Here is a 17,882-nt window from a genome sequence, read left to right as displayed (position 1 = left end):
CACAAGATGAATGAAACTTGGGGAACAGGCGGTGCCTAAAGAGGATTTTTTAAAGTTTTGACATGTGTTATGTATGCATTTCTCCGGTTCTTGTCTCTGAGAAACATTTAAATAGAAACACTATTTTTTTATATAAATTTATTTATTTATTTATTTATATTTATTTTTGGCTGCATGGGGTCTTCGTTGCTGCACGCGGGCTTTCTCTAGTTGCAGTCTTCGTTGCTGCACGCGGGCTTTCTCTAGTTGCAGAGAGCGGGGGCTCTAGGCGTGTGGGCTTCAGTACTCGTGGCTCGCGGGCTCTAGAGCACAGGCTCAGTGGTTGTGGCACACGGGCTTAGTTGCTCCGTGGCATGTGGGATCTTCCCGGACCAGGGCTCGAACCCGTGTCCCCTGCATTGGCAGGCGGATTCTTAACCACTGTGCCACCAGGGAAGTCCCACTATGTGGGTTTTTAAAAAACTTCCTTTTACTTGTCTTTTTTCCCCACCATTCAAGGAGTGTTAGGATTTTTAAAGATGCAGATACAGAGACGATACAGAGAGAACAATTAAATCCTAAACAGTTAAGCTCTTGAAAATAATTTTGTAAAGTCTGTAGCAGACAAAAAGTTCTTAAAAGCCATGTTTTCAATTACAAGAGCTGTAATTGAGAGGGAAATGTAGTTTTTTTAATTCCCAAAGTCTGGCTTTAAATATCCAGAGCCAACGCCTGGAGGACCAAGAACATAATATTTACACCATAACCGCAGAGAGGAGTATGTGATGTCAGAGAGCCTAGAGGATTTAAGAGCTTGACCAGCAGACAGGAAAGTGAGGACGGTAGGGGGTGTGCTGAGGGCTCACTTGTGGGGCCTAGGGCTGCTAGGCCCTCCTCCAAGGTCAAGTCTTTGCAGAAAAGCAAAATAAGCTGAGGTAGGTTTGAGGCATTTCAGAGCAAATAGAACCATTGCCTGGCTTCACAGACAACCTAAGTGACTGTAAACGTCAGATAGCAGCCTGAGTTTTCCTGAGCAGAAAGATCAGCAGTGATCAGGGCTGGGGCATCAGGGCCCGAGGGGTTCTCCCAGAGTCTCCTATGCCCGCTGGGCATGGTGCAGGCGCAGGAGCTGGAATCGCCAGGCTCCCTGAGAGGGCGTGGGACAAGCTGTGTGCACCAGGTGCGTCTTTGTGGTTAGGACGAGGAAGACACAGAATTTAGATGTGATAACTGGGGGCCATGGCAGGACTCAGCAGGAAGAGAAAGCAATGCTCAAAGCCCAAAGGATGAGTTACAGATGTCAGCATGGACAGAGATACCCATGGTTCAAACTCACATGCCCACCCCTGATGCCACAATTTCACAAGCATCTCCCAAACTCAGAGGCCAGCCAGGAACAAAAGAACTAGAACAGTAGGGTTGGAGGGGTAATTTGAGTTACTCATAAGAAACTGAGTTTTAAACTGAGAGTAAATTAAGTTATCAGGATACAAGTGAAAGTAGAAGCTAAGCTGGGTTCAATTATAGAGAAATCATTAAATTTTTAATATAAGCCATCTTGTGATAATGCAAAGTTTGCACTGCCAAATTATTTGGGAAAGTTACCTGGCAGTAGCCACTAAAACTAAAAATGCACAGACCCTTTTACCCAACAATCCCAGTTTTAAGAATCTATCCTTTAAAAGCAAAAGAGCCAGGATACAAAGATATGTGTATAAAGATTTTTATTTTGACAATATTTGTAGTGCCAAAACACTGGAAATAGCTTGAATATCTATAAGTAGAGGATGGGGTGAATAAAGAACCATATATCCATTGTCTGAAATATTATACTGAAATATTGAAATATATGCTGAAATATTAATATGTTGATATGTTATTAAATGAAAAAAGTTACAGTGTGAGTGTATATATTACCTCATCTTTTGTTAAAAAAAAAGAGAGAAAGGTCCTTATATATATTATTATAAGAATGTAAAAATACATCAAACTGTTACCATTAGCTCTTTAATGGGTGGTATTGGAGGGAGGAAAGAGCACTCATCTTTTATATACTTCAGTATTGTTTGACTTGAAACAAAAAGCATGTTCTAATTTTGTAATATATTTCAAGCAGTAAAATTAAAATGTGAAAAAGATGGATATGAGGAGGGGAAAAAAATCCCTCAGTTTAGCAGTGTTTCAAATGATCCTCTCGAAAACTTCTATTAAAAAATGAATATGATTTTGAAAGATTAGATTTGCACTTCTCTCTTGCCTGGAGCCAGAGAGAAGTCTTCCTGTCTTCTCTTAACTCTGCAATAAACTAAGTGAAATGACGGGGGTCGGAAGGGTGTCTGAAAATAAATCATTTACATTGTGGAATATACTGAAAATTAAGGTTTGATCTTGACCGCTTCTGAGTCCTAATTTTTAAGGACTGTTTTTTTGGGGGGAGTTGATTCTCCCTTTGCCTGCTAACAGCCCCTCACCTGTGAGATTCTTTCCTCCTCCACTCTATCTGGGCGCTATGCTCCATGTCTTCCTGGTTCCCATACTACCCACCTTCCATCCCCAGCCCTCCTTGCCTCTGACCAAACTTCTTTTTTTTTTTTTTAAATTTTTATTGGAGTATAGTTGATTTACAATGTTGTGTTAGTTTCAGGTGTACAGAAAAACAAATCAGTTATACATATACATATATCCACTCTTTTAGATTCTTTTCCCATATAGGTTATTACAGAGTATTGAGTAGAGTTCCCTGTACTATACAGCAGGTCCTTATTAGCTATCTATTTTATATATTGTAGTGTGTATATGTCAGTCCCAGTCTCCCAGTTTATCCCTCCCCCACCATCCCCTGGTAACCATAAGTTTGTTTTCTACATCTGTAACTCTACTTCTGTTTTGTAAATAAGTTCATTTGTACCCTTTTTTTAGATTCCACATATAAGCAATATCATATGATATTTGTCTTTCTCTGTCTGACTTACTTCACTCAGTATGACAATCTCTAGGTCCATCCGTGTTGCTGCAAATGGCATTATTTTGTTCTTTCTTATGGCTGAGTAATAGTCCATTGTATATATGTGCCACATCTTCTTTATCTGTTCCTCTGTTGATGGACATTTCAGTTACGTCCATGTCCTGGTTATTGTAAATAGTCCTGCAATGAACATCGGGGTGCATGTATCTTTTCGAATTATGGTTTTATCCAGATATATGCCCAGTAGTGGGATTGCTGGGTCGTATGGTAGTTCTATTTTTAGTTTTTTAAGGAACCTCCATACTGTTCTCCATAGTGGCTGTATCAATTTACATTCCCACCAACAGTGCAAAGGGTTCCCTTTTCTCCACACCCTCTCCAACATTTATTGTTTGTAGATTTTTTGATGATGGCCATTCTGACCAGTGTGAGGTGATACCTCATTGTAGTTTTGATTTGCATTTCTCTATTAATTAGCGATGTTTTCCTACCTTCTTATTGCCGCCCCCCTCCAGGCTTCCTCATCCCCCTCACTTGTGGGACACCTTGGACATGGTAACTTGGTCGTGAGAAGCACTAGTCTATTGAATGAGCACCAGTGGGGACACCTGGAATCCATGCCGAGCACCACACAAACATTTTTCATGAAAATCACTTCATCCTCAGAAATGGGATGAAGGTAGGGTCAGGGTTGGCTGGGCTGCATCCAACAACAATTCAAGTAGGAGGGTTCCAGGCTGTGTTGAAGGCAGTCCATAACTGCCAGTAATTTTAGCAAAGGAGAGAAAGGAAAGGAGAACATGAATTATAGCCTGAGAAAGGATCAGAATTGGGAGAAGAAGTGACAGAATGGTCTGTCAAGCTAAAAGGAGGAAGAAAAAGAACCAAGAAGCAGAGTATCAGAAAAGAGATTTGGTGATTAATTTGTTCAACACTGTGTCTGCCTCTGACCCTCTTTCTCGTGGTGCAGGTCACTGAGCTCAGGAAATGTTCTTCAGTTTCAGAGTCATGAAGAATAAACTCGGGTTCCTAAATTGGAGCTTTTGGGGGCTGGGGGTCCACCAGATAGAAAAACATTTTTCACTTCATGATTTAATTTAGGATTAAAGACATAAAGTAAGCAGTGCATTTCTCAGAAAAGCATATTTTATATTCCAACAGTCATTTTTACCTACTAAACCCAGAATAATTTTTGATGTGTTGACAAGTAATGGAAGAAGGGGGGTCTCCATGATTCTGTACCTAACCGAGTAGTCTAATAACCAAGTAGGTAAATATCTTCTGGGTGAAATATTAGCAATTCATGGGAAGCCCTTGACTTGAAGCAGGACCAAATGAGGCAGGAGGCCTTGCAATCAATGGTGGACTCAGTATTACTACTGGGCTCCTTTTTCATGATGAAACCATCCCTGAAAGTGTTCAACTCCCTTCAAGGACTGATGATGCAAAGCCAATGACCTATTTAATGCTTCATCCTTGCACCCTGACTTCTGCTCAGCAGTCTGAAGCAGCCCAGAGGACCTGAACCAGATGACTCGTTGAGGAAGTAAGTAAACTATCCCTACCCACGACACGGCCCCCCTATACAGAAGTGAGAGTAACTTCAAAATTGGGTGGAAGGGTTTGCTGCAAAGGCCTTTGGCCTCTTCCTGCCCATGTTAAGCAACTCAGGCACACACTACTAGTGTCCTGGCAAGAAACTCTCTCACAAGAGCGGGAAGAAGACCAAAGAAGGCCAAAGCCTCCAAACAGAAGCTCAGTAGCAAAAGTGTTGGAGGGAGAGAAATGAGGCAATTACCCTGGGCTTACGGGCAGGTGACTCAGCACGCCTGCAAGAGAGGAGCTGGTGATTCTGGAGGAGCTGGGGTTCGTGCTACCATGGGGCTGGTGGAGAGGAAGAGGGAGGTTTACTTCTCAAGAAAAAGGGCATGGTCCGGAGTGCAAAAAAGGAAGTGGCCTTCTCCACCAAGGGATTTCTGGTTTCTCCATCCACGCCTAGGGTTAAACCCTGTGAAAAAGAAAATGCCCAGCAGGTGGCAGCACCAGATAACTGGAGTAAAACGAGGCTGTAAGGCAAAGCCTTCCGCTGGTACGCTGCACTGTGCCTTTCTCGGTGGGATTTCATTTAGCCATCAGTGAGTAGCTCCCTACAAAGAAGTGAGCATTGAGTTCATTTTTGTGTTTCCAGCACCTAGCACCGTGCCTGGCACATTCGGCGTGTATCTGTTGATTGAGTGGCTCAAGTAATCAATTATTTCTTTTTCAATAAATAAAATTTTAAAATTCCCCTAAACTAGAAAAAAGTCGTCATTTGAAGTGGCCCTATTTCTTTCTTCTTATCCCATCACTACTACTGTCATGTTAATTACAAATTTAATTAGTTTTAGCAATAATAATAATAAAGCCCCATACTAGATTAATTCTCTACTCACCCTTGGGCCAACCTACATCCTTATTCCCTATTTAATTAAATTTTCCCTGTCTCCAAGAGGGAGGAGATATGGGGATATATGTATATGTATAGCAGATTCACTTTATTATAAAGCAGAAACTAACACACCATTGTAAAGCAATTATACTCCAATAAAGACATTAAAAAAATTTTTTTTCCTTGTCTCTTTCAGAGACTTTAAAAAAATCATGGGGTTTAAAAAAAAAAAACCTGAGATTTATGAGGAAGGCAATAAACAATCATTCTTTGATTAGTTTTTATAAGCTATTTTTGTTGTTTTGTTTTGTTTTTGTATTTGTTTTTGGCTGTGTTGGGTCTTTGTTGCTGCACACAGGCTTTCTCTAGTTGCAACAAGCGGGGGCTACTCTTCATTGTGGTGCGCGGGCTTCTCATTGCCGTGGCTTCTCTTGTTGTGGAGCACGGGCTGTAGGCACGCGGGCTTCAGTAGTTGTGGCACACGGGCTCAGTAGTTGTGGCTTGCAGGCTCCTGAGCGCAGGCTCAGTAGTTGTCGCGCACGGGCTTAGTTGCTCCACGGCACGTGGGATCCTCCCAGACCAGGGCTTAAACCCGTGTCCCCTGCATTGGCAGGCGGGTTCTTAACCACTACGCCACCAGGGAAGTCCAGTTGAATTTTTTTTTTAACCAACAACTTGTTTGCCAACTATACTTACTTTAAGTTTTACTCTTAAAAGAACTTTTCTGGGGACTTGCCTGGTGGTCCAGGGACAAACCATACTGAACAATGATACTTGAATCAGAGCCATGTTCTCAGCTGAAGAAAAAAATACTAGAGCAGATCATGGGAGCCATCATTCAGCTGACTCGTAAGAATGGGCCCAGAACCAAAAAATTTAGATAGCATCATCTGGAAACAATGGCACCCTTGATTATCTCTCCCATCTTAGGAACTCCTATCCTCACCCTGTTCAACTTTGTTATACCTAATCATTTTGCTATTGCTTTTACACCTTTGTTACATATTAAATGCAACTTTCCTGAACTCAAAGAGCCCATTTGAGTCCTTTCTATCCATAGGGTGAAGTTCTAAGTTATCATTACTCTCCCTAACTCTAGAGGAATATTGTATCCTAAAAACAATTATCTTAAATAGTGATGGTCCCCAGTGTCAAGCTAATTCCTATTCTCTTCCCATGCTGCATGCTTTCCCTAGGCAATCTCATCCCCACCCATCATTTCTATACCAGTAACTCCTGATCTTTACCTGTAATTTAGGTTTGTCTCCTGAATTCCAAGTTCATACATACAGCTGATGGCCTACTATAAATCTCTACCTAGACATACCATAGCTACCTCAAAAACATCATATCAAAGATCAAATTCAGGAGATTCTGGTTTAAGATGGTAGATTGAGCATATCCATTTATCTTTTTTTTTCCCCAAAAACTACATTAAAATCATAGTAAAGAAATAAAAAAGATGTGGACACCCCCGACCCCATCCAACAAAGAGAATGGGAGAGAAGCAGAGGAGTAGAGATTCCAACAAAGTTCTGGAAGTCAGGAGATGGATGAAGAGGGGTAAGCGATGCTCAGAGCAGAGTGAGCTGCAGCCTAGGACACGTGAGAACGAGACCACAGCCAATGAAGTAGTCAATCTGCCTGCAATAAACCCAGAACCACTCTCAATTTGCAGACTCCAAACTCTACAGAAGGCAAGAGAATGAGAAACGAGCAGAAAGCAAAGAAACGTACTTCGGTAAATTCAGAAATATTAGGAATGATGTTGCATCCATAAAACAAAGGCAGGATAAAAGATATGAGTGTCAAAACTTGACGTTTCTCCACCAACCTCCCACCTCAGTGAACGCCATCATTATCCACCCAATTTCCCAAAGCCAGAAAGTTGAAAGTGATCCTTTATTCTTCTCTTCTCCTTATGCCTCATTCCATAAACTAAGGGTTGATCCTAATGCCTAAATATCTCTCTTCCCCCACAACCATCGTCTTTAATAGACTTTTATTATGTCTTCCCTGGATTCTCTCAGTAGCTTTATTACTGGTCTTTCTAACTCTGGTTTGAAGCCTTCTCAAGTAAGTCCTTAGAATCTTGTAATTCCTAATCAGCCAGCATCTAGCATACACTGCCCTTCCACCACTGAGTGCTCGATAATTATCTTGAGTAATATCTGACCACCTGTCCAGCCCCAAATTTTCACTACTTCATGCCCTGTTCACTATATCCCATTCATATCAACTTTTAGTTCTTCCTCAAGACGTGTCTCCTTTTCTTTTTTTAATTGATTTTTATTGGAGTATAGTTGCTTTACAATGTTGCGTTAGTTTCTGCTGTACAGCAAAGTGAATCAGCTATATGTATACATACATCCCCTCTCTTTTGGATTTCCTTCCCCTTTAGGTCACCACAGAGCACTGAGTAGAGTTCCCTGTGCTGTACAGTAGGTTCTCATTAGTTATCTATTTTATACATAGTAGTGTACATATGTCAATCCCAGTCTCCGAATTCATCCCACCCTTCCTCCCCCCGCCCACCGGTATCCATAAGGACATGTCTCCTTTTTAAAACATGTGCAGTTCTCCCTGCCTGGAACCCCTGTTCTCTTTGCTGGCATGGGAACTCCCTTCAGGCTCAGCTCCAGTGTTACTTCCCCTAAGGAAGTTCCCTAACTTCCCTGGACTGATGTGGGACTCCTGGTCCTTCTGTGTCCTCTGTGTGTATCATCTGCCTCCACTACAGCATTTTTATGTTAAATTGTAATTGTATGTTTCCTGTTTCCCCAGACCAGACAGTAGGCACTTTGGAGGCAGCAACCTATCCTTTTAGCTTTGTATTCCTTGCACATGTGTCCCATGAATGATCATAATCACAGCAGAAGGAAACTCAAGAAATCTTCCATATAGTCCCTGCCCTTGGGGTCAATGAGGTATTATCATTTTCATTTTATTAGAGAGTAAGTGACTGATGTAAGGTTGCAAACCTGGAGCATAGGGGTTTGTATGTGTGATGGAGTAGAGGTGGGGAGAGGAGAGAGTGGTAGTCATAACTAAAATCCTGGTTTCCTACTTTTTAAAAAAAATTTTATTGAAGTATAGTTGATTTACAATGTTGTGTTTAATTTCTGCTGTACATCAAAGTGACTCAGTTATACATATGTATATTCTTTTTCATATTCTTTTCCATTATGGTTTATCACAGGATATTGAATATAGTTCCCTGTGCCATACAGTAGGACCTTGCTGTTTATCCATCCTCTATATAATAGTTTGCATCTGCTAATCCCAAACTCCCAATCATTCCCTCCCCCCATGCCTTGGTAACCACAAGTCTGTTCTATATATCTGTGAGTCTGTTTTTGTTTCATAGATACGTTCATTTGTGTCGTATTTTAGATTCCACATGCGTGATATCATATGGTATTTGTCTTCCTTTTTCTGACTTATTTCGCTTAATATGACAATCTCTAGGTCCACCCATGTTGCTGCAAATGGCATTATTTCATTCCTTTTAAGGGCTGAGTAATATTCCATTGTATATATGTACCACATCTTCTTTATTCTTCATCTGTTGATGGGCATTTAGGTTGTCTTACCTTCTTATACAGTGATTCTTCCACCATGTTATGACATCTCTTACTAATCTGTTATCATTTACTAAAGAAACTCAACTGGAAAAAAGAAAATATAAAAAAAAAATATTGCCCAAACTAAAGAGATTATTTTCTTTAAAATAATGACTATTATTATATGATATTTTTAAGCCTAGCCTTGTTTGATCCAGGAAGGTAATCACCCTTTGAAATCACACATTTATTCATTAGGCACTATGTCCCATATACAATTTTCTATTACAACCAACTAACAAGCAATGCTGCCACAGGTTATCACATTCAGTTCTTCCCCTAATTCTCTTATTGCAATGTCTGGCACATATGCCAAAGGTGGCAGATGGGCCAGATATTATCGGCATGCTGGCCAGCCAAAGCCATTCTGGTCCCTACCTGAGCACATGCTCAAAAGCCCGCCACTACCTTACCCCGTTCTTGAGAGTTTGCAAGTTTTCTTCGCTTCAGGGAAAGATCTGTCTTCTACTCTTTTCTGTCTCCCTTGGTGCCCTATCAAAGTGCAACGATCCTAATACCTACTCCAGAGAGAATTGTTGATTTGATGAAGAAGATAAAAAGGAATCTGCAACACTCTCAGTGAGTTTTGGACACTTTCTTACGCATTTCCCTCTCTTGGATATAGTTATTTGGTAGCTCCTTCTCAGTCTACATTGTTTTATCCTTTTAGGCCTCCATTCAAATGATGGAAATTTCCTAGATTCTGCCCTCCATCCTCCTCTCTGAGTACTTCCTCCCTGAGCAATCTTCTCCATTAATTTCATGATGATCTATATGGTAATGACTCCCAAATCTATAGTTTTTAAACCTACTTCTCCCAAGAACTAAAGACCCCAGTTACTCAGGGCCTCCCATTGCAATGCCACACAGGTGGCCTGATACGCCTTCAAAAGTAAGATGTCTAAAATAAAATTCATCACTTTACCCAAACCCATTTCTCCATCTCTTAAAGGCGTCACCATCCTCCCAAACATAGTGGCCCAGAACCCCAGTCACAACTGATATTCTTCTGTCCTCTTTACTATGCCCCCGTTGGGAAGGCTGAGATGGCACCACAGCTCACAAAGGGTTCCCCCATGGCCATGCCTGTAATACCTTCCCTTACCCCCAACCATGATTTTCTAGTGGGATGTGCCAAAAACAGGACCTCATATGTCAGGTCCAGTGACTGGCCCAAGAGATGGATGTGTGACCCAAGTTCATCCATCAGTGTCCATCTCCGGAAAAGTTCAAAGTGGCCCAGAGAGAGATCCCATTCTTCTTCAGTCCCTTAGCTAGAAGAACCAGGTATGGTGATGATCCTCAAGCATGGAAGTGCTTCTCATAGTAGAAGAGAATAAAGGCTATCTTCAAAGAGAGGATATGGATGAAGAATGACAGCCGAGACCTTGACTCAGTTGTCCCTACCTGGCTCTATGGCTGTCCTTCCTAAAGTTAGGTTAGTAATCAAGTATGGAATTTTACAAATAAATTCCCCTTTTTTACTTTTTAGGTGAATCAAGTTGGGCTTTCATCATTTACAAAATCCCAACTTAAATCTTTGCTTTTCACCCCATGCTTCTCCTTCCCCTGAACACATAGGAAAGCATTTAATCAGTTGCCAAATCACGTGGGTTCCACCTCTTAACCATCCTTGATACGTATCCCGTTTCCTTCACCTAACTCAGGTCCTAGGTTACATAATGGTTTCCTTACTACATTCCCAGACTCCAGTCTAAACATCCTCCAGTTGCTGTCAAAGAACTGTCTAGAAAAAAGTTCTTGTCTTCCATAACCTTCAGTGGCTCCCTAGAACTCACAGAATAAAAACGAAACTGCTCAAACAGCCTTAAACACCCTATAATTTGTCACTTGCTTTCTTTTTTGCTTTATCTCTCCTAACATATCCTTCAACCAAACATGATCACTCACCTACCGCTAAATGTTTTCTGAACTTTCCTGCCTCTATTCTTGTCATTTTCTCTCCACTTATCATATCACAGATACAAATCCTACCCATTCTTCAAATGTCACCTTCTTCATAAAACCTAAAACCTCTCACACAGCAGAAAACTACCTTTTCTTGGCTTCCACGGCGCTTTATACGTCTACCAAAGCACGTTTGCTTTGTGCTATAGTATTTTCATACATATTCTTTTCCTTTTTAGGCTATAAAGTTCCTTGAGGACAGGAATTCTTCTGTGTTAACCATTAGTACTAAAGGGTTCCAGAAGGTGCCATTCCCAAATGTGCCTCTTTGGCATATGGATTATTTTGCGCTAAAGGCAATGGAAAATCAGCAGATGCAGGAAAAGCCCTTTACTTCCTCCAACTGCCCAGAAATAGAGTACAATTTTCCCCTTTTGTAACAGAAATTTACCTTTAGAAAGGAAATTTCCATGTGTAAAAGTGTCTTATACCAGGAAGAGAGTTACTCCCAGGGACGACTTATCACCCGAGAGACTCTGATCTGCTCAACATGATAACCTGTGTTTACCAGGCATTTCCTCCCCTCCCCTTTCTACAACTTGCCTCCTCCATCCAGAAGCTCAAAACCCCTTTTCCTTTGTTTAGCCTAAGGTGGTATATAAGCCTCAATCATCCGGCCACTTCAGCTTTCATTTCTTTGGAAACTCTTGTGCATACATACGTAATGAAATCTGGTTTTTGTGGTTCTCTTGTTAATCTGTTTCTTATCAATTTGATTGGAGGAGTGGGCAGCCAGCAAACCTAGGAGGGTAGAGAAAAAAAGTTTTTCCTCCCTTGCATTACTCAACATAGTATTTTGTATTACGTACAAACACCTGTGATGCTCTAGATATGACATGTAGATGTGGCCAGAGGGATTGTTTCTCCTTTAATTATTTAAAATTTTAATTCAGTGTTGGAATTAATGCTTCCTATGGCATCTGTGAGACAATTATTATGAAAGTCTAGATAATGACACCATTTTCTTTTTTTTTTTTTATGAAGAGATAAAATTTATTTTTATTTATTTATTTATTTATTTATTTATTTATTTATTTATTTATTTTTGGCTGTGTTGGGTCTTCGTTTCTGTGCGAGGGCTTTCTCCAGCTGTGGCAAGTGGGGGCGACTCTTCATCGCGGTGCACGGGCCTCTCACTATCGTGGCCTCTCTTGTTGCGGGGCACAGGCTCCAGACGCACAGGCTCAGTAGTTGTGGCTCACGGGCCTAGTTGCTCTGCGGCATGTGGGATCTTCCCAGACCAGGGCTCGAACCTGTGTCCCCTGCATTAGCAGGCAGACTCCCAACCACTGCGCCACCAGGGAAGCCCCACCATTTTCTATTCTACCATTCTCATGGATGTTCTCTGCAAAAGAAGACCCAATTTAAAATAAATTTCAGGACTTCCCTGGTGGCGCAGCGGATAAGAATCCACCTGCCAATCTTCCCGGATCAATCCCTGGTCCAGGAAGATCCCCCATGCCATGGAGCAACTAAGCCTGTGCGCCACAACTACTGAGCCCTTATGCCGCAACTACTGAAGCCTGCACGCCTAGAGCCCATGCTCCGCAACAAGAGAAGCCACCGCAATGAGATGCCCGCGCACTACAACGAAGAGTAGTCCCCACTCACCGCAACTAGAGGAAGCCCATGTGCAGCAACAAAGACCCAACACAGCCAAAAATAAAAATTAAATTAAATCTTTAAATAAATAAATAAATAAACATAAAATAAATTCCATAAGGAAACTGAATCTCTGAGTCTATCCTATTATGAAAAAACAAAATTCATCTTCCTGTCTCCTTCCTCCTTCCTTCCTTCCTTCCTTCCTTCCTTCCTTCCTTCCTTCTTTCTTTCTTTTCTTTTCTTTTCCTCTTCTTTCTTTATAAGAGACAATCAAACTGCAAGGTATGGCTTGGGTGTAATTATAGGTGCCAAACCAAAGTCAGCTTTTATTTACAACTCCTTCACCAAGTCAGCACTCCATCTCCCCCTCTGATGTACGCAGACTGCACCCGAACCAGTCTGAGTCATGTTATTTGTATGCCATTAAAGTGGGGCATCTGATAGCATCTGCTCCCTTTCTCTGGTTCAAATCATGAATGGGGCTCCTCTCCCTCCCCTAAGTCACCAGGTTTTGAATATTTACAATCTGTGATAGTACAAAGAAATGGATTTTGAACTCTAAACAGTCCACAGTTGGAAGCCACAAGGGAAGAAAAACCAGAGTGGACCCATAATAATAATGAATTTTCTGTGAGTGGGAATGAGCTATGAAAGGTGTCAGGGAAGAAGAATGGCAATGAATGACTAAAGGCAAGGAAAGTTTACAAAGAAAGCGAAACATGTGCTTATGGATGAACAGGAAGGAAAGAGCACCGTGCCTTTCACTTATTAGGTGCTCAACAGCCATTTATAGCAGGATCTGCGCGGGGCTTAAAAAAGAGGGCTTGCTTTCTTCAAGTTGAGAAGAAATAAGAAAATTATTCTTTTGAAAAGGCCGTGGTAATTTTAAAGCTATGGAATGACATATTTAAATAGTTTGACCGGAACTTGGCTAAGCCCCTACCTGCATGCAATTCTATGTAAACTAAGTTTTACAGAGTCTTTGTTTCTGGGCGTTTAGAGCCTGAATCTTGATCTACGTTTTTGCAGATGAGCCGTATTGAGAACATTGGCTTTCAGAATCCCTAATCCTGGTTTTTCAACCAGGCAGAGCCAATCAGCCATCCCTAGTTTTGCTGGGTTAGCACAGTTAGTAAAAACCGAAGCAAACCTGATTAGCTGGACTGGGAGTCCTGAGCCTGGTTTGCTGAGGAGAGTGGGCAGATGTTGCTGGTACAGAGTTGAAGAATGTGCAGGCAGCTGATCCAACACAGAATCAAAGAACTGAAATACTGGAGTGAAAATTGCATCTGATTTGTGGTCAAGACAACAGGAGTCCGAATCTCCATCTTCTAGTGTGGACTTGGAACAAATCACTCAATCTCTCTATGATTCAGTTTCCTGTGACCTTGAACAAAACACTCTTTCTCAGGGTCGGCTTCCTGTGAAATAGCAGAATATAAAGTTGTTGTGAGGATTAAATGAGATCAAGTATGTGAAAGTATTTTACGGTCTGCAAAGTGCTATATAAATGTAAGGTATCATGAATTTTAGGTTATGGTCTTGAAAACATTATGATTAAGCAATGGTTTCCATTAGTTTCTGAAAGCAGGTGAGTCATGTACAGCATATGTGTGGATAGGATGAGCCATTCACTAACTCAACACTAATTCAAATGTTTATTGATGGCATACTAGGTGCCAAGAGTGTTTTAAGTGCTGGAGATACACTGTGAAAAGAACAGGTAAAAATTCCTGTCCTCACAAGCAGGATAGATGATAAGCAAGCTAGTGAAAACAAAGGAGGGCTGCAAAAATTCCCTTGTGTAAAATGTGGGGTCCCATTATTGTGACATTAATGTAGAATAATACTTTTCAGTTGATAATATGAAGATAATGAAACAAACTGTATACACAGTCGATAGACAATGAACTGAGAAAAACCCCAATTATAAGGAGGAGGTCACTTCCAAACTCCTCCCACCTCCACTCTGCCCCTGCACACAAGAACTTTAGCTGGTTAAGAACTGAGAACAGAGGCTGGGAGCCAAGTGCTTTATAGCTGGGGTTAACATACGTAGTATGATAGGGTGTGTCTTAGAGAAAAGTAACACAGGGAAGGGAAATAGTGAGGGCCATGGTTGGTGGGGAGGGAGGATGGTCGGGAAGACTCACTGAGAAGGTAGCATCTGAGCAGAGGCCTGCAGGAGGGGAGGGAACCATCCATGTGGAGATCTGGGGGAATCACATGCTCATGAGATGGAACAATGAATGGAAGATCCTGAGTTGGGAGCAGGCCTGGTATGCTTGAGAGATGGCAAGGTGGTCAGTGAGGTTGTAGTGGAGTGAATGGGGGGAGGGGAAGAGTGAGTAAAAGGGCGGATCAGAGGGAAGTGGGCCATGTATTGGGGGCTGTGAAAGACACTGGATTTTACTTTGTGTGGAACGATAAGCCACTGAAAGATGCTGAGCAGAAAAGTAACATGGTCTGAGTGTTCTAACAGGGTCACCCAGGCCACTGTATTGAGAATAGATTACAGGGAAACAAAGGCAGGAGCAGAGGGGCCGGTGGAGAACTACTGAAATAGTCAGGAGGAGAGATGCGGAGACTTGGATCAGGGTGGAACCAGTGTTGGTCACAAGTGGTTGAACTTGGAATACGTCTTGAAGGTAAGGCCAACAGGATTTGCTGACAAATTGGATGTGGTGTAAGAGGAAGACAAGCATACAGAAAGACTCTAAAGGTTTCAGCCTGGACAGCTGGAAGGGCCAACTGACTTTCACTGCGACGAGGGTGAGCAGGGGTGAGTGGTGTTGGTTTGAGAAGTCAAGGATCATTTTTCTGCTTCTCTTCTGATTCTGTTAAGTGAGGGAGTTAGGATTTAATGAGTAAAGATGGAGAAAGAAAACAGCCAATTAAAATGAAAATGGCATTCCAAGAGTAAATTGAAGCTATAGGTGCAAAAATAGGAGGGTAGGTGATGGGCCCATCTAGCAAGCTTGCTAGAAGGGGACAAAGGGGATGAATGGTGAGGAGTTGGGAGGAGTCAAGGAGTTGCAGTAGCACAAGACGAAGACTTGCATTTTGCTGTTGTAAGTTTCCATCACTGGGGCCACAGGAGGGAGTGGCAGGTGAAAACTGGGTGGTGGACAGTAACATTTTGTTAAGTCATAGGATGTGTGACTGAAGAGCAAGCAAGAGCTTCAGCAAAGACAGTCTAGGTAAAAAGAGAACGTTAAATCCGTGGTCTAGGGATGGGGGAGGAATTGACTTCATATCTTGAGAAAAAGGGCTGGATTTATCATCCACATGCCATGAAAAGCAATATATTTTTTAGTTGATCTTCTTTTTTGCTCACTGCCCCATCCAATCTATTTTTTGAGTTCTGTAGCTATTGTTTCCAAAGCGTTTCCTGGCTCTGTCCACTTCTACTGGTTTCCACTGCTAATACTCTATTCTCTTGAATAGATTATACTAAAATCTCTCTGCATTACCATTTCAACAGCCTCCTAAATGTTTCTCCACTTTTATCTCTATCTCTCTCTAATCTATTTCCCACATAGGGACAAGAGGGAACTTAATACTAAAATGTCAATCAGACCATGATAGTTTCCTTAAAATTCCTCAGTGACACCCGGTTGCACTTAGAATAAATTATAATAATAAAGTTAGCACATCTGTGACACATACTGGCCCTCCACTAAGAGCATTACATATAGTAATTTTATATTCAACCCTATGAGGCAGGTACTATTATTATAATTTATATTTATCAAATGAGGAAACTGAGACACTAAGAGATAATTTTGTCAAAAGGCCTTTCTGTTTTCCCAGAAAGCAGAGGCTGCAGTAAATGTGTATGTACCATGACTTAATTAGGTAGGGCGATCTCAGGAAGTAGGAGTGAGTCAGGTCAGGAGGGATAGTCAGTACAAAGTGACGGGGCCACTGCATGCTATCAAGTCCAACTGATGGCTTGATCTTGCCTAAACAACTCTGAGAAGCTGTATGAATAAAGGTATGTCTGGACTCCAAGCCGGTGGAAGCGGGGAAGAACATGTTCACCGGCACCTCTATTTCTTTGGTCAGAGGTTTACAATATGGAGCATTAATTAGCTCAGTTGCACTCATGCCCACAAACTAGTCTTAGCACCAACAGGAAAGCACCTGGTCCCAAGATGACTGGTGCCTGGTGCGGGCAGGGGAAAGATGCTATCAGATTGGTCTACCTGGAGTCTATCATGGCCCAGGCAGAGCTGCCTGCCACATGGGTGGCTAGAGCAAAACAAGTACTTGACGGGTACCAGAATATTGCACCCCAAAATACACCTCTTTGGCAAAGGAAATTTCCACGTGTAAAGGAAATTTTCATTTGTAAAGGTGTCTCTTATCAGGAAGAGAGTTACTTCCAGGGAAAACTCATCTACATAACAAGACAACCCTTATTTACCAGACATTTCTTCCCCTCATCTTCCCAGCACTTGTCTCCCCTGCCCAGAAGCCTCACACCCCTTTTCCTTTGCTTAGCCGAAGATGGTATAAAAGCCTCAGTCATAGGGCCCTCTCCTTGAGTTTTTAGTTCTTTCTGAACTCTCCTGCATATGTATGTATGTATTTAAATCTGTTTTTTTTTCCCTTGCTAATCTATTTCTTATCAGTTTGATTCAGAGGTCCACCCGTGAACCTAGGAGAATAGAAGGAAGAACGCTTTTCCTCCTCTACAGTTTTCCTCCCTCTACCACAGAGGGATGCCTGGGAAACTCCACTTGCACAGAGGCTGCAGCTGAGGTCTGGGCCCTCTGATAAAGCTGGCAAAAGGTAAAATTTCTTACCAAAGTTACCCTCCCTGATTTCTGTCTGCACGGTCTAATTGAATGAGGGTGGTAAAGTGTCTTTGTTTTCTCTTTCCAAATCTAGAAGAAAAGCAGTTGTAAGAATTAGTTCTTTGGATTATGACTCTTATAAATTTGGTTTGGAGTACTCATTGTTCATTGATCCTTAGCCTCCCAGGAAGAGTCATTGTTTTCCTCTGTTTCTGTCTTTTGCATTGTTTGTCATGAGGAGGAAAATCATAAAAGATTTTCTTTCCATTTCGTTTTGGGTCTTGAGAGCTTGGCTTGCAACCAGTGAGAGGATACTTTTCTTGGTCTCAACAGCTTGCGGGGAGGGGGTGTGCAGGTTGTCAGATCTGCATGTGGTGGCACCTGTCAGGCTAGGAAACCCGACACACAAAAGCACATAAGTAACTGTCCATCTGCCCATACCAGCTCTCATGGGAGTTTGTGTCAATGAGAGGGCTCAGTCCATAATTGCATTTCCTTGTTCATTCAGGGAA

The 17,882-nt window shown here is 41.8% G+C and overlaps 1 long non-coding RNA gene across 4 annotated transcripts in view; it reads left to right on the top strand.

The window, feature by feature from the left end:
* LOC133100796 (uncharacterized) overlaps positions 1-17,320 on the top strand; it is a 128,841-nt gene extending 111,521 nt beyond the window's left edge. For all 4 annotated transcript variants that reach the window (XR_009702536.1, XR_009702534.1, XR_009702538.1 and 1 more), the window contains one exon: positions 17,206-17,320. This is a non-coding gene — a long non-coding RNA (uncharacterized LOC133100796). The remainder of the gene's footprint in view (positions 1-17,205) is intronic.
* The last annotated feature ends 562 nt before the right edge of the window (positions 17,321-17,882 follow it).

The sequence above is a fragment of the Eubalaena glacialis genome, chromosome 11 (genome assembly GCF_028564815.1).
Source record: "Eubalaena glacialis isolate mEubGla1 chromosome 11, mEubGla1.1.hap2.+ XY, whole genome shotgun sequence".
NCBI classification, from domain to species: domain Eukaryota; kingdom Metazoa; phylum Chordata; class Mammalia; order Artiodactyla; family Balaenidae; genus Eubalaena; species Eubalaena glacialis.
The sequence above is the reverse complement of the archived record's forward strand: the minus strand, read 5'-3'. Positions and strand labels throughout refer to the sequence as shown.